The following is a 15,532-nucleotide window of genomic DNA, read 5'->3' as shown; positions in this document are numbered from 1 at the left end:
GGGGGGGGGGTGGGGGGGGGGGGGGGTGGGGGGGGGGGGGGGTGGGGGGGGGGGGGGGTGGGGGGGGGGGGGGGTGGGGGGGGGGGGGGGTGGGGGGGGGGGGGGGTGGGGGGGGGGGGGGGTGGGGGGGGGGGGGGGTGGGGGGGGGGGGGGGTGGGGGGGGGGGGGGGTGGGGGGGGGGGGGGGTGGGGGGGGGGGGGGGTGGGGGGGGGGGGGGGTGGGGGGGGGGGGGGGTGGGGGGGGGGGGGGGTGGGGGGGGGGGGGGGTGGGGGGGGGGGGGGGTGGGGGGGGGGGGGGGTGGGGGGGGGGGGGGGTGGGGGGGGGGGGGGGTGGGGGGGGGGGGGGGTGGGGGGGGGGGGGGGTGGGGGGGGGGGGGGGTGGGGGGGGGGGGGGGTGGGGGGGGGGGGGGGTGGGGGGGGGGGGGGGTGGGGGGGGGGGGGGGTGGGGGGGGGGGGGGGTGGGGGGGGGGGGGGGTGGGGGGGGGGGGGGGTGGGGGGGGGGGGGGGTGGGGGGGGGGGGGGGTGGGGGGGGGGGGGGGTGGGGGGGGGGGGGGGTGGGGGGGGGGGGGGGTGGGGGGGGGGGGGGGTGGGGGGGGGGGGGGGTGGGGGGGGGGGGGGGTGGGGGGGGGGGGGGGTGGGGGGGGGGGGGGGTGGGGGGGGGGGGGGGTGGGGGGGGGGGGGGGTGGGGGGGGGGGGGGGTGGGGGGGGGGGGGGGTGGGGGGGGGGGGGGGTGGGGGGGGGGGGGGGTGGGGGGGGGGGGGGGTGGGGGGGGGGGGGGGTGGGGGGGGGGGGGGGTGGGGGGGGGGGGGGGTGGGGGGGGGGGGGGGTGGGGGGGGGGGGGGGTGGGGGGGGGGGGGGGTGGGGGGGGGGGGGGGTGGGGGGGGGGGGGGGTGGGGGGGGGGGGGGGTGGGGGGGGGGGGGGGTGGGGGGGGGGGGGGGTGGGGGGGGGGGGGGGTGGGGGGGGGGGGGGGTGGGGGGGGGGGGGGGTGGGGGGGGGGGGGGGTGGGGGGGGGGGGGGGTGGGGGGGGGGGGGGGTGGGGGGGGGGGGGGGTGGGGGGGGGGGGGGGTGGGGGGGGGGGGGGGTGGGGGGGGGGGGGGGTGGGGGGGGGGGGGGGTGGGGGGGGGGGGGGGTGGGGGGGGGGGGGGGTGGGGGGGGGGGGGGGTGGGGGGGGGGGGGGGTGGGGGGGGGGGGGGGTGGGGGGGGGGGGGGGTGGGGGGGGGGGGGGGTGGGGGGGGGGGGGGGTGGGGGGGGGGGGGGGTGGGGGGGGGGGGGGGTGGGGGGGGGGGGGGGTGGGGGGGGGGGGGGGTGGGGGGGGGGGGGGGTGGGGGGGGGGGGGGGTGGGGGGGGGGGGGGGTGGGGGGGGGGGGGGGTGGGGGGGGGGGGGGGTGGGGGGGGGGGGGGGTGGGGGGGGGGGGGGGTGGGGGGGGGGGGGGGTGGGGGGGGGGGGGGGTGGGGGGGGGGGGGGGTGGGGGGGGGGGGGGGTGGGGGGGGGGGGGGGTGGGGGGGGGGGGGGGTGGGGGGGGGGGGGGGTGGGGGGGGGGGGGGGTGGGGGGGGGGGGGGGTGGGGGGGGGGGGGGGTGGGGGGGGGGGGGGGTGGGGGGGGGGGGGGGTGGGGGGGGGGGGGGGTGGGGGGGGGGGGGGGTGGGGGGGGGGGGGGGTGGGGGGGGGGGGGGGTGGGGGGGGGGGGGGGTGGGGGGGGGGGGGGGTGGGGGGGGGGGGGGGTGGGGGGGGGGGGGGGTGGGGGGGGGGGGGGGTGGGGGGGGGGGGGGGTGGGGGGGGGGGGGGGTGGGGGGGGGGGGGGGTGGGGGGGGGGGGGGGTGGGGGGGGGGGGGGGTGGGGGGGGGGGGGGGTGGGGGGGGGGGGGGGTGGGGGGGGGGGGGGGTGGGGGGGGGGGGGGGTGGGGGGGGGGGGGGGTGGGGGGGGGGGGGGGTGGGGGGGGGGGGGGGTGGGGGGGGGGGGGGGTGGGGGGGGGGGGGGGTGGGGGGGGGGGGGGGTGGGGGGGGGGGGGGGTGGGGGGGGGGGGGGGTGGGGGGGGGGGGGGGTGGGGGGGGGGGGGGGTGGGGGGGGGGGGGGGTGGGGGGGGGGGGGGGTGGGGGGGGGGGGGGGTGGGGGGGGGGGGGGGTGGGGGGGGGGGGGGGTGGGGGGGGGGGGGGGTGGGGGGGGGGGGGGGTGGGGGGGGGGGGGGGTGGGGGGGGGGGGGGGTGGGGGGGGGGGGGGGTGGGGGGGGGGGGGGGTGGGGGGGGGGGGGGGTGGGGGGGGGGGGGGGTGGGGGGGGGGGGGGGTGGGGGGGGGGGGGGGTGGGGGGGGGGGGGGGTGGGGGGGGGGGGGGGTGGGGGGGGGGGGGGGTGGGGGGGGGGGGGGGTGGGGGGGGGGGGGGGTGGGGGGGGGGGGGGGTGGGGGGGGGGGGGGGTGGGGGGGGGGGGGGGTGGGGGGGGGGGGGGGTGGGGGGGGGGGGGGGTGGGGGGGGGGGGGGGTGGGGGGGGGGGGGGGTGGGGGGGGGGGGGGGTGGGGGGGGGGGGGGGTGGGGGGGGGGGGGGGTGGGGGGGGGGGGGGGTGGGGGGGGGGGGGGGTGGGGGGGGGGGGGGGTGGGGGGGGGGGGGGGTGGGGGGGGGGGGGGGTGGGGGGGGGGGGGGGTGGGGGGGGGGGGGGGTGGGGGGGGGGGGGGGTGGGGGGGGGGGGGGGTGGGGGGGGGGGGGGGTGGGGGGGGGGGGGGGTGGGGGGGGGGGGGGGTGGGGGGGGGGGGGGGTGGGGGGGGGGGGGGGTGGGGGGGGGGGGGGGTGGGGGGGGGGGGGGGTGGGGGGGGGGGGGGGTGGGGGGGGGGGGGGGTGGGGGGGGGGGGGGGTGGGGGGGGGGGGGGGTGGGGGGGGGGGGGGGTGGGGGGGGGGGGGGGTGGGGGGGGGGGGGGGTGGGGGGGGGGGGGGGTGGGGGGGGGGGGGGGTGGGGGGGGGGGGGGGTGGGGGGGGGGGGGGGTGGGGGGGGGGGGGGGTGGGGGGGGGGGGGGGTGGGGGGGGGGGGGGGTGGGGGGGGGGGGGGGTGGGGGGGGGGGGGGGTGGGGGGGGGGGGGGGTGGGGGGGGGGGGGGGTGGGGGGGGGGGGGGGTGGGGGGGGGGGGGGGTGGGGGGGGGGGGGGGTGGGGGGGGGGGGGGGTGGGGGGGGGGGGGGGTGGGGGGGGGGGGGGGTGGGGGGGGGGGGGGGTGGGGGGGGGGGGGGGTGGGGGGGGGGGGGGGTGGGGGGGGGGGGGGGTGGGGGGGGGGGGGGGTGGGGGGGGGGGGGGGTGGGGGGGGGGGGGGGTGGGGGGGGGGGGGGGTGGGGGGGGGGGGGGGTGGGGGGGGGGGGGGGTGGGGGGGGGGGGGGGTGGGGGGGGGGGGGGGTGGGGGGGGGGGGGGGTGGGGGGGGGGGGGGGTGGGGGGGGGGGGGGGTGGGGGGGGGGGGGGGTGGGGGGGGGGGGGGGTGGGGGGGGGGGGGGGTGGGGGGGGGGGGGGGTGGGGGGGGGGGGGGGTGGGGGGGGGGGGGGGTGGGGGGGGGGGGGGGTGGGGGGGGGGGGGGGTGGGGGGGGGGGGGGGTGGGGGGGGGGGGGGGTGGGGGGGGGGGGGGGTGGGGGGGGGGGGGGGTGGGGGGGGGGGGGGGTGGGGGGGGGGGGGGGTGGGGGGGGGGGGGGGTGGGGGGGGGGGGGGGTGGGGGGGGGGGGGGGTGGGGGGGGGGGGGGGTGGGGGGGGGGGGGGGTGGGGGGGGGGGGGGGTGGGGGGGGGGGGGGGTGGGGGGGGGGGGGGGTGGGGGGGGGGGGGGGTGGGGGGGGGGGGGGGTGGGGGGGGGGGGGGGTGGGGGGGGGGGGGGGTGGGGGGGGGGGGGGGTGGGGGGGGGGGGGGGTGGGGGGGGGGGGGGGTGGGGGGGGGGGGGGGTGGGGGGGGGGGGGGGTGGGGGGGGGGGGGGGTGGGGGGGGGGGGGGGTGGGGGGGGGGGGGGGTGGGGGGGGGGGGGGGTGGGGGGGGGGGGGGGTGGGGGGGGGGGGGGGTGGGGGGGGGGGGGGGTGGGGGGGGGGGGGGGTGGGGGGGGGGGGGGGTGGGGGGGGGGGGGGGTGGGGGGGGGGGGGGGTGGGGGGGGGGGGGGGTGGGGGGGGGGGGGGGTGGGGGGGGGGGGGGGTGGGGGGGGGGGGGGGTGGGGGGGGGGGGGGGTGGGGGGGGGGGGGGGTGGGGGGGGGGGGGGGTGGGGGGGGGGGGGGGTGGGGGGGGGGGGGGGTGGGGGGGGGGGGGGGTGGGGGGGGGGGGGGGTGGGGGGGGGGGGGGGTGGGGGGGGGGGGGGGTGGGGGGGGGGGGGGGTGGGGGGGGGGGGGGGTGGGGGGGGGGGGGGGTGGGGGGGGGGGGGGGTGGGGGGGGGGGGGGGTGGGGGGGGGGGGGGGTGGGGGGGGGGGGGGGTGGGGGGGGGGGGGGGTGGGGGGGGGGGGGGGTGGGGGGGGGGGGGGGTGGGGGGGGGGGGGGGTGGGGGGGGGGGGGGGTGGGGGGGGGGGGGGGTGGGGGGGGGGGGGGGTGGGGGGGGGGGGGGGTGGGGGGGGGGGGGGGTGGGGGGGGGGGGGGGTGGGGGGGGGGGGGGGTGGGGGGGGGGGGGGGTGGGGGGGGGGGGGGGTGGGGGGGGGGGGGGGTGGGGGGGGGGGGGGGTGGGGGGGGGGGGGGGTGGGGGGGGGGGGGGGTGGGGGGGGGGGGGGGTGGGGGGGGGGGGGGGTGGGGGGGGGGGGGGGTGGGGGGGGGGGGGGGTGGGGGGGGGGGGGGGTGGGGGGGGGGGGGGGTGGGGGGGGGGGGGGGTGGGGGGGGGGGGGGGTGGGGGGGGGGGGGGGTGGGGGGGGGGGGGGGTGGGGGGGGGGGGGGGTGGGGGGGGGGGGGGGTGGGGGGGGGGGGGGGTGGGGGGGGGGGGGGGTGGGGGGGGGGGGGGGTGGGGGGGGGGGGGGGTGGGGGGGGGGGGGGGTGGGGGGGGGGGGGGGTGGGGGGGGGGGGGGGTGGGGGGGGGGGGGGGTGGGGGGGGGGGGGGGTGGGGGGGGGGGGGGGTGGGGGGGGGGGGGGGTGGGGGGGGGGGGGGGTGGGGGGGGGGGGGGGTGGGGGGGGGGGGGGGTGGGGGGGGGGGGGGGTGGGGGGGGGGGGGGGTGGGGGGGGGGGGGGGTGGGGGGGGGGGGGGGTGGGGGGGGGGGGGGGTGGGGGGGGGGGGGGGTGGGGGGGGGGGGGGGTGGGGGGGGGGGGGGGTGGGGGGGGGGGGGGGTGGGGGGGGGGGGGGGTGGGGGGGGGGGGGGGTGGGGGGGGGGGGGGGTGGGGGGGGGGGGGGGTGGGGGGGGGGGGGGGTGGGGGGGGGGGGGGGTGGGGGGGGGGGGGGGTGGGGGGGGGGGGGGGTGGGGGGGGGGGGGGGTGGGGGGGGGGGGGGGTGGGGGGGGGGGGGGGTGGGGGGGGGGGGGGGTGGGGGGGGGGGGGGGTGGGGGGGGGGGGGGGTGGGGGGGGGGGGGGGTGGGGGGGGGGGGGGGTGGGGGGGGGGGGGGGTGGGGGGGGGGGGGGGTGGGGGGGGGGGGGGGTGGGGGGGGGGGGGGGTGGGGGGGGGGGGGGGTGGGGGGGGGGGGGGGTGGGGGGGGGGGGGGGTGGGGGGGGGGGGGGGTGGGGGGGGGGGGGGGTGGGGGGGGGGGGGGGTGGGGGGGGGGGGGGGTGGGGGGGGGGGGGGGTGGGGGGGGGGGGGGGTGGGGGGGGGGGGGGGTGGGGGGGGGGGGGGGTGGGGGGGGGGGGGGGTGGGGGGGGGGGGGGGTGGGGGGGGGGGGGGGTGGGGGGGGGGGGGGGTGGGGGGGGGGGGGGGTGGGGGGGGGGGGGGGTGGGGGGGGGGGGGGGTGGGGGGGGGGGGGGGTGGGGGGGGGGGGGGGTGGGGGGGGGGGGGGGTGGGGGGGGGGGGGGGTGGGGGGGGGGGGGGGTGGGGGGGGGGGGGGGTGGGGGGGGGGGGGGGTGGGGGGGGGGGGGGGTGGGGGGGGGGGGGGGTGGGGGGGGGGGGGGGTGGGGGGGGGGGGGGGTGGGGGGGGGGGGGGGTGGGGGGGGGGGGGGGTGGGGGGGGGGGGGGGTGGGGGGGGGGGGGGGTGGGGGGGGGGGGGGGTGGGGGGGGGGGGGGGTGGGGGGGGGGGGGGGTGGGGGGGGGGGGGGGTGGGGGGGGGGGGGGGTGGGGGGGGGGGGGGGTGGGGGGGGGGGGGGGTGGGGGGGGGGGGGGGTGGGGGGGGGGGGGGGTGGGGGGGGGGGGGGGTGGGGGGGGGGGGGGGTGGGGGGGGGGGGGGGTGGGGGGGGGGGGGGGTGGGGGGGGGGGGGGGTGGGGGGGGGGGGGGGTGGGGGGGGGGGGGGGTGGGGGGGGGGGGGGGTGGGGGGGGGGGGGGGTGGGGGGGGGGGGGGGTGGGGGGGGGGGGGGGTGGGGGGGGGGGGGGGTGGGGGGGGGGGGGGGTGGGGGGGGGGGGGGGTGGGGGGGGGGGGGGGTGGGGGGGGGGGGGGGTGGGGGGGGGGGGGGGTGGGGGGGGGGGGGGGTGGGGGGGGGGGGGGGTGGGGGGGGGGGGGGGTGGGGGGGGGGGGGGGTGGGGGGGGGGGGGGGTGGGGGGGGGGGGGGGTGGGGGGGGGGGGGGGTGGGGGGGGGGGGGGGTGGGGGGGGGGGGGGGTGGGGGGGGGGGGGGGTGGGGGGGGGGGGGGGTGGGGGGGGGGGGGGGTGGGGGGGGGGGGGGGTGGGGGGGGGGGGGGGTGGGGGGGGGGGGGGGTGGGGGGGGGGGGGGGTGGGGGGGGGGGGGGGTGGGGGGGGGGGGGGGTGGGGGGGGGGGGGGGTGGGGGGGGGGGGGGGTGGGGGGGGGGGGGGGTGGGGGGGGGGGGGGGTGGGGGGGGGGGGGGGTGGGGGGGGGGGGGGGTGGGGGGGGGGGGGGGTGGGGGGGGGGGGGGGTGGGGGGGGGGGGGGGTGGGGGGGGGGGGGGGTGGGGGGGGGGGGGGGTGGGGGGGGGGGGGGGTGGGGGGGGGGGGGGGTGGGGGGGGGGGGGGGTGGGGGGGGGGGGGGGTGGGGGGGGGGGGGGGTGGGGGGGGGGGGGGGTGGGGGGGGGGGGGGGTGGGGGGGGGGGGGGGTGGGGGGGGGGGGGGGTGGGGGGGGGGGGGGGTGGGGGGGGGGGGGGGTGGGGGGGGGGGGGGGTGGGGGGGGGGGGGGGTGGGGGGGGGGGGGGGTGGGGGGGGGGGGGGGTGGGGGGGGGGGGGGGTGGGGGGGGGGGGGGGTGGGGGGGGGGGGGGGTGGGGGGGGGGGGGGGTGGGGGGGGGGGGGGGTGGGGGGGGGGGGGGGTGGGGGGGGGGGGGGGTGGGGGGGGGGGGGGGTGGGGGGGGGGGGGGGTGGGGGGGGGGGGGGGTGGGGGGGGGGGGGGGTGGGGGGGGGGGGGGGTGGGGGGGGGGGGGGGTGGGGGGGGGGGGGGGTGGGGGGGGGGGGGGGTGGGGGGGGGGGGGGGTGGGGGGGGGGGGGGGTGGGGGGGGGGGGGGGTGGGGGGGGGGGGGGGTGGGGGGGGGGGGGGGTGGGGGGGGGGGGGGGTGGGGGGGGGGGGGGGTGGGGGGGGGGGGGGGTGGGGGGGGGGGGGGGTGGGGGGGGGGGGGGGTGGGGGGGGGGGGGGGTGGGGGGGGGGGGGGGTGGGGGGGGGGGGGGGTGGGGGGGGGGGGGGGTGGGGGGGGGGGGGGGTGGGGGGGGGGGGGGGTGGGGGGGGGGGGGGGTGGGGGGGGGGGGGGGTGGGGGGGGGGGGGGGTGGGGGGGGGGGGGGGTGGGGGGGGGGGGGGGTGGGGGGGGGGGGGGGTGGGGGGGGGGGGGGGTGGGGGGGGGGGGGGGTGGGGGGGGGGGGGGGTGGGGGGGGGGGGGGGTGGGGGGGGGGGGGGGTGGGGGGGGGGGGGGGTGGGGGGGGGGGGGGGTGGGGGGGGGGGGGGGTGGGGGGGGGGGGGGGTGGGGGGGGGGGGGGGTGGGGGGGGGGGGGGGTGGGGGGGGGGGGGGGTGGGGGGGGGGGGGGGTGGGGGGGGGGGGGGGTGGGGGGGGGGGGGGGTGGGGGGGGGGGGGGGTGGGGGGGGGGGGGGGTGGGGGGGGGGGGGGGTGGGGGGGGGGGGGGGTGGGGGGGGGGGGGGGTGGGGGGGGGGGGGGGTGGGGGGGGGGGGGGGTGGGGGGGGGGGGGGGTGGGGGGGGGGGGGGGTGGGGGGGGGGGGGGGTGGGGGGGGGGGGGGGTGGGGGGGGGGGGGGGTGGGGGGGGGGGGGGGTGGGGGGGGGGGGGGGTGGGGGGGGGGGGGGGTGGGGGGGGGGGGGGGTGGGGGGGGGGGGGGGTGGGGGGGGGGGGGGGTGGGGGGGGGGGGGGGTGGGGGGGGGGGGGGGTGGGGGGGGGGGGGGGTGGGGGGGGGGGGGGGTGGGGGGGGGGGGGGGTGGGGGGGGGGGGGGGTGGGGGGGGGGGGGGGTGGGGGGGGGGGGGGGTGGGGGGGGGGGGGGGTGGGGGGGGGGGGGGGTGGGGGGGGGGGGGGGTGGGGGGGGGGGGGGGTGGGGGGGGGGGGGGGTGGGGGGGGGGGGGGGTGGGGGGGGGGGGGGGTGGGGGGGGGGGGGGGTGGGGGGGGGGGGGGGTGGGGGGGGGGGGGGGTGGGGGGGGGGGGGGGTGGGGGGGGGGGGGGGTGGGGGGGGGGGGGGGTGGGGGGGGGGGGGGGTGGGGGGGGGGGGGGGTGGGGGGGGGGGGGGGTGGGGGGGGGGGGGGGTGGGGGGGGGGGGGGGTGGGGGGGGGGGGGGGTGGGGGGGGGGGGGGGTGGGGGGGGGGGGGGGTGGGGGGGGGGGGGGGTGGGGGGGGGGGGGGGTGGGGGGGGGGGGGGGTGGGGGGGGGGGGGGGTGGGGGGGGGGGGGGGTGGGGGGGGGGGGGGGTGGGGGGGGGGGGGGGTGGGGGGGGGGGGGGGTGGGGGGGGGGGGGGGTGGGGGGGGGGGGGGGTGGGGGGGGGGGGGGGTGGGGGGGGGGGGGGGTGGGGGGGGGGGGGGGTGGGGGGGGGGGGGGGTGGGGGGGGGGGGGGGTGGGGGGGGGGGGGGGTGGGGGGGGGGGGGGGTGGGGGGGGGGGGGGGTGGGGGGGGGGGGGGGTGGGGGGGGGGGGGGGTGGGGGGGGGGGGGGGTGGGGGGGGGGGGGGGTGGGGGGGGGGGGGGGTGGGGGGGGGGGGGGGTGGGGGGGGGGGGGGGTGGGGGGGGGGGGGGGTGGGGGGGGGGGGGGGTGGGGGGGGGGGGGGGTGGGGGGGGGGGGGGGTGGGGGGGGGGGGGGGTGGGGGGGGGGGGGGGTGGGGGGGGGGGGGGGTGGGGGGGGGGGGGGGTGGGGGGGGGGGGGGGTGGGGGGGGGGGGGGGTGGGGGGGGGGGGGGGTGGGGGGGGGGGGGGGTGGGGGGGGGGGGGGGTGGGGGGGGGGGGGGGTGGGGGGGGGGGGGGGTGGGGGGGGGGGGGGGTGGGGGGGGGGGGGGGTGGGGGGGGGGGGGGGTGGGGGGGGGGGGGGGTGGGGGGGGGGGGGGGTGGGGGGGGGGGGGGGTGGGGGGGGGGGGGGGTGGGGGGGGGGGGGGGTGGGGGGGGGGGGGGGTGGGGGGGGGGGGGGGTGGGGGGGGGGGGGGGTGGGGGGGGGGGGGGGTGGGGGGGGGGGGGGGTGGGGGGGGGGGGGGGTGGGGGGGGGGGGGGGTGGGGGGGGGGGGGGGTGGGGGGGGGGGGGGGTGGGGGGGGGGGGGGGTGGGGGGGGGGGGGGGTGGGGGGGGGGGGGGGTGGGGGGGGGGGGGGGTGGGGGGGGGGGGGGGTGGGGGGGGGGGGGGGTGGGGGGGGGGGGGGGTGGGGGGGGGGGGGGGTGGGGGGGGGGGGGGGTGGGGGGGGGGGGGGGTGGGGGGGGGGGGGGGTGGGGGGGGGGGGGGGTGGGGGGGGGGGGGGGTGGGGGGGGGGGGGGGTGGGGGGGGGGGGGGGTGGGGGGGGGGGGGGGTGGGGGGGGGGGGGGGTGGGGGGGGGGGGGGGTGGGGGGGGGGGGGGGTGGGGGGGGGGGGGGGTGGGGGGGGGGGGGGGTGGGGGGGGGGGGGGGTGGGGGGGGGGGGGGGTGGGGGGGGGGGGGGGTGGGGGGGGGGGGGGGTGGGGGGGGGGGGGGGTGGGGGGGGGGGGGGGTGGGGGGGGGGGGGGGTGGGGGGGGGGGGGGGTGGGGGGGGGGGGGGGTGGGGGGGGGGGGGGGTGGGGGGGGGGGGGGGTGGGGGGGGGGGGGGGTGGGGGGGGGGGGGGGTGGGGGGGGGGGGGGGTGGGGGGGGGGGGGGGTGGGGGGGGGGGGGGGTGGGGGGGGGGGGGGGTGGGGGGGGGGGGGGGTGGGGGGGGGGGGGGGTGGGGGGGGGGGGGGGTGGGGGGGGGGGGGGGTGGGGGGGGGGGGGGGTGGGGGGGGGGGGGGGTGGGGGGGGGGGGGGGTGGGGGGGGGGGGGGGTGGGGGGGGGGGGGGGTGGGGGGGGGGGGGGGTGGGGGGGGGGGGGGGTGGGGGGGGGGGGGGGTGGGGGGGGGGGGGGGTGGGGGGGGGGGGGGGTGGGGGGGGGGGGGGGTGGGGGGGGGGGGGGGTGGGGGGGGGGGGGGGTGGGGGGGGGGGGGGGTGGGGGGGGGGGGGGGTGGGGGGGGGGGGGGGTGGGGGGGGGGGGGGGTGGGGGGGGGGGGGGGTGGGGGGGGGGGGGGGTGGGGGGGGGGGGGGGTGGGGGGGGGGGGGGGTGGGGGGGGGGGGGGGTGGGGGGGGGGGGGGGTGGGGGGGGGGGGGGGTGGGGGGGGGGGGGGGTGGGGGGGGGGGGGGGTGGGGGGGGGGGGGGGTGGGGGGGGGGGGGGGTGGGGGGGGGGGGGGGTGGGGGGGGGGGGGGGTGGGGGGGGGGGGGGGTGGGGGGGGGGGGGGGTGGGGGGGGGGGGGGGTGGGGGGGGGGGGGGGTGGGGGGGGGGGGGGGTGGGGGGGGGGGGGGGTGGGGGGGGGGGGGGGTGGGGGGGGGGGGGGGTGGGGGGGGGGGGGGGTGGGGGGGGGGGGGGGTGGGGGGGGGGGGGGGTGGGGGGGGGGGGGGGTGGGGGGGGGGGGGGGTGGGGGGGGGGGGGGGTGGGGGGGGGGGGGGGTGGGGGGGGGGGGGGGTGGGGGGGGGGGGGGGTGGGGGGGGGGGGGGGTGGGGGGGGGGGGGGGTGGGGGGGGGGGGGGGTGGGGGGGGGGGGGGGTGGGGGGGGGGGGGGGTGGGGGGGGGGGGGGGTGGGGGGGGGGGGGGGTGGGGGGGGGGGGGGGTGGGGGGGGGGGGGGGTGGGGGGGGGGGGGGGTGGGGGGGGGGGGGGGTGGGGGGGGGGGGGGGTGGGGGGGGGGGGGGGTGGGGGGGGGGGGGGGTGGGGGGGGGGGGGGGTGGGGGGGGGGGGGGGTGGGGGGGGGGGGGGGTGGGGGGGGGGGGGGGTGGGGGGGGGGGGGGGTGGGGGGGGGGGGGGGTGGGGGGGGGGGGGGGTGGGGGGGGGGGGGGGTGGGGGGGGGGGGGGGTGGGGGGGGGGGGGGGTGGGGGGGGGGGGGGGTGGGGGGGGGGGGGGGTGGGGGGGGGGGGGGGTGGGGGGGGGGGGGGGTGGGGGGGGGGGGGGGTGGGGGGGGGGGGGGGTGGGGGGGGGGGGGGGTGGGGGGGGGGGGGGGTGGGGGGGGGGGGGGGTGGGGGGGGGGGGGGGTGGGGGGGGGGGGGGGTGGGGGGGGGGGGGGGTGGGGGGGGGGGGGGGTGGGGGGGGGGGGGGGTGGGGGGGGGGGGGGGTGGGGGGGGGGGGGGGTGGGGGGGGGGGGGGGTGGGGGGGGGGGGGGGTGGGGGGGGGGGGGGGTGGGGGGGGGGGGGGGTGGGGGGGGGGGGGGGTGGGGGGGGGGGGGGGTGGGGGGGGGGGGGGGTGGGGGGGGGGGGGGGTGGGGGGGGGGGGGGGTGGGGGGGGGGGGGGGTGGGGGGGGGGGGGGGTGGGGGGGGGGGGGGGTGGGGGGGGGGGGGGGTGGGGGGGGGGGGGGGTGGGGGGGGGGGGGGGTGGGGGGGGGGGGGGGTGGGGGGGGGGGGGGGTGGGGGGGGGGGGGGGTGGGGGGGGGGGGGGGTGGGGGGGGGGGGGGGTGGGGGGGGGGGGGGGTGGGGGGGGGGGGGGGTGGGGGGGGGGGGGGGTGGGGGGGGGGGGGGGTGGGGGGGGGGGGGGGTGGGGGGGGGGGGGGGTGGGGGGGGGGGGGGGTGGGGGGGGGGGGGGGTGGGGGGGGGGGGGGGTGGGGGGGGGGGGGGGTGGGGGGGGGGGGGGGTGGGGGGGGGGGGGGGTGGGGGGGGGGGGGGGTGGGGGGGGGGGGGGGTGGGGGGGGGGGGGGGTGGGGGGGGGGGGGGGTGGGGGGGGGGGGGGGTGGGGGGGGGGGGGGGTGGGGGGGGGGGGGGGTGGGGGGGGGGGGGGGTGGGGGGGGGGGGGGGTGGGGGGGGGGGGGGGTGGGGGGGGGGGGGGGTGGGGGGGGGGGGGGGTGGGGGGGGGGGGGGGTGGGGGGGGGGGGGGGTGGGGGGGGGGGGGGGTGGGGGGGGGGGGGGGTGGGGGGGGGGGGGGGTGGGGGGGGGGGGGGGTGGGGGGGGGGGGGGGTGGGGGGGGGGGGGGGTGGGGGGGGGGGGGGGTGGGGGGGGGGGGGGGTGGGGGGGGGGGGGGGTGGGGGGGGGGGGGGGTGGGGGGGGGGGGGGGTGGGGGGGGGGGGGGGTGGGGGGGGGGGGGGGTGGGGGGGGGGGGGGGTGGGGGGGGGGGGGGGTGGGGGGGGGGGGGGGTGGGGGGGGGGGGGGGTGGGGGGGGGGGGGGGTGGGGGGGGGGGGGGGTGGGGGGGGGGGGGGGTGGGGGGGGGGGGGGGTGGGGGGGGGGGGGGGTGGGGGGGGGGGGGGGTGGGGGGGGGGGGGGGTGGGGGGGGGGGGGGGTGGGGGGGGGGGGGGGTGGGGGGGGGGGGGGGTGGGGGGGGGGGGGGGTGGGGGGGGGGGGGGGTGGGGGGGGGGGGGGGTGGGGGGGGGGGGGGGTGGGGGGGGGGGGGGGTGGGGGGGGGGGGGGGTGGGGGGGGGGGGGGGTGGGGGGGGGGGGGGGTGGGGGGGGGGGGGGGTGGGGGGGGGGGGGGGTGGGGGGGGGGGGGGGTGGGGGGGGGGGGGGGTGGGGGGGGGGGGGGGTGGGGGGGGGGGGGGGTGGGGGGGGGGGGGGGTGGGGGGGGGGGGGGGTGGGGGGGGGGGGGGGTGGGGGGGGGGGGGGGTGGGGGGGGGGGGGGGTGGGGGGGGGGGGGGGTGGGGGGGGGGGGGGGTGGGGGGGGGGGGGGGTGGGGGGGGGGGGGGGTGGGGGGGGGGGGGGGTGGGGGGGGGGGGGGGTGGGGGGGGGGGGGGGTGGGGGGGGGGGGGGGTGGGGGGGGGGGGGGGTGGGGGGGGGGGGGGGTGGGGGGGGGGGGGGGTGGGGGGGGGGGGGGGTGGGGGGGGGGGGGGGTGGGGGGGGGGGGGGGTGGGGGGGGGGGGGGGTGGGGGGGGGGGGGGGTGGGGGGGGGGGGGGGTGGGGGGGGGGGGGGGTGGGGGGGGGGGGGGGTGGGGGGGGGGGGGGGTGGGGGGGGGGGGGGGTGGGGGGGGGGGGGGGTGGGGGGGGGGGGGGGTGGGGGGGGGGGGGGGTGGGGGGGGGGGGGGGTGGGGGGGGGGGGGGGTGGGGGGGGGGGGGGGTGGGGGGGGGGGGGGGTGGGGGGGGGGGGGGGTGGGGGGGGGGGGGGGTGGGGGGGGGGGGGGGTGGGGGGGGGGGGGGGTGGGGGGGGGGGGGGGTGGGGGGGGGGGGGGGTGGGGGGGGGGGGGGGTGGGGGGGGGGGGGGGTGGGGGGGGGGGGGGGTGGGGGGGGGGGGGGGTGGGGGGGGGGGGGGGTGGGGGGGGGGGGGGGTGGGGGGGGGGGGGGGTGGGGGGGGGGGGGGGTGGGGGGGGGGGGGGGTGGGGGGGGGGGGGGGTGGGGGGGGGGGGGGGTGGGGGGGGGGGGGGGTGGGGGGGGGGGGGGGTGGGGGGGGGGGGGGGTGGGGGGGGGGGGGGGTGGGGGGGGGGGGGGGTGGGGGGGGGGGGGGGTGGGGGGGGGGGGGGGTGGGGGGGGGGGGGGGTGGGGGGGGGGGGGGGTGGGGGGGGGGGGGGGTGGGGGGGGGGGGGGGTGGGGGGGGGGGGGGGTGGGGGGGGGGGGGGGTGGGGGGGGGGGGGGGTGGGGGGGGGGGGGGGTGGGGGGGGGGGGGGGTGGGGGGGGGGGGGGGTGGGGGGGGGGGGGGGTGGGGGGGGGGGGGGGTGGGGGGGGGGGGGGGTGGGGGGGGGGGGGGGTGGGGGGGGGGGGGGGTGGGGGGGGGGGGGGGTGGGGGGGGGGGGGGGTGGGGGGGGGGGGGGGTGGGGGGGGGGGGGGGTGGGGGGGGGGGGGGGTGGGGGGGGGGGGGGGTGGGGGGGGGGGGGGGTGGGGGGGGGGGGGGGTGGGGGGGGGGGGGGGTGGGGGGGGGGGGGGGTGGGGGGGGGGGGGGGTGGGGGGGGGGGGGGGTGGGGGGGGGGGGGGGTGGGGGGGGGGGGGGGTGGGGGGGGGGGGGGGTGGGGGGGGGGGGGGGTGGGGGGGGGGGGGGGTGGGGGGGGGGGGGGGTGGGGGGGGGGGGGGGTGGGGGGGGGGGGGGGTGGGGGGGGGGGGGGGTGGGGGGGGGGGGGGGTGGGGGGGGGGGGGGGTGGGGGGGGGGGGGGGTGGGGGGGGGGGGGGGTGGGGGGGGGGGGGGGTGGGGGGGGGGGGGGGTGGGGGGGGGGGGGGGTGGGGGGGGGGGGGGGTGGGGGGGGGGGGGGGTGGGGGGGGGGGGGGGTGGGGGGGGGGGGGGGTGGGGGGGGGGGGGGGTGGGGGGGGGGGGGGGTGGGGGGGGGGGGGGGTGGGGGGGGGGGGGGGTGGGGGGGGGGGGGGGTGGGGGGGGGGGGGGGTGGGGGGGGGGGGGGGTGGGGGGGGGGGGGGGTGGGGGGGGGGGGGGGTGGGGGGGGGGGGGGGTGGGGGGGGGGGGGGGTGGGGGGGGGGGGGGGTGGGGGGGGGGGGGGGTGGGGGGGGGGGGGGGTGGGGGGGGGGGGGGGTGGGGGGGGGGGGGGGTGGGGGGGGGGGGGGGTGGGGGGGGGGGGGGGTGGGGGGGGGGGGGGGTGGGGGGGGGGGGGGGTGGGGGGGGGGGGGGGTGGGGGGGGGGGGGGGTGGGGGGGGGGGGGGGTGGGGGGGGGGGGGGGTGGGGGGGGGGGGGGGTGGGGGGGGGGGGGGGTGGGGGGGGGGGGGGGTGGGGGGGGGGGGGGGTGGGGGGGGGGGGGGGTGGGGGGGGGGGGGGGTGGGGGGGGGGGGGGGTGGGGGGGGGGGGGGGTGGGGGGGGGGGGGGGTGGGGGGGGGGGGGGGTGGGGGGGGGGGGGGGTGGGGGGGGGGGGGGGTGGGGGGGGGGGGGGGTGGGGGGGGGGGGGGGTGGGGGGGGGGGGGGGTGGGGGGGGGGGGGGGTGGGGGGGGGGGGGGGTGGGGGGGGGGGGGGGTGGGGGGGGGGGGGGGTGGGGGGGGGGGGGGGTG

The sequence above is a fragment of the Sphaerodactylus townsendi genome, linkage group LG03, assembly GCF_021028975.2.
Source record: "Sphaerodactylus townsendi isolate TG3544 linkage group LG03, MPM_Stown_v2.3, whole genome shotgun sequence".
In the NCBI taxonomy this organism is placed as follows: domain Eukaryota; kingdom Metazoa; phylum Chordata; class Lepidosauria; order Squamata; family Sphaerodactylidae; genus Sphaerodactylus; species Sphaerodactylus townsendi.
The sequence above is the reverse complement of the archived record's forward strand: the minus strand, read 5'-3'. Positions refer to the sequence as shown.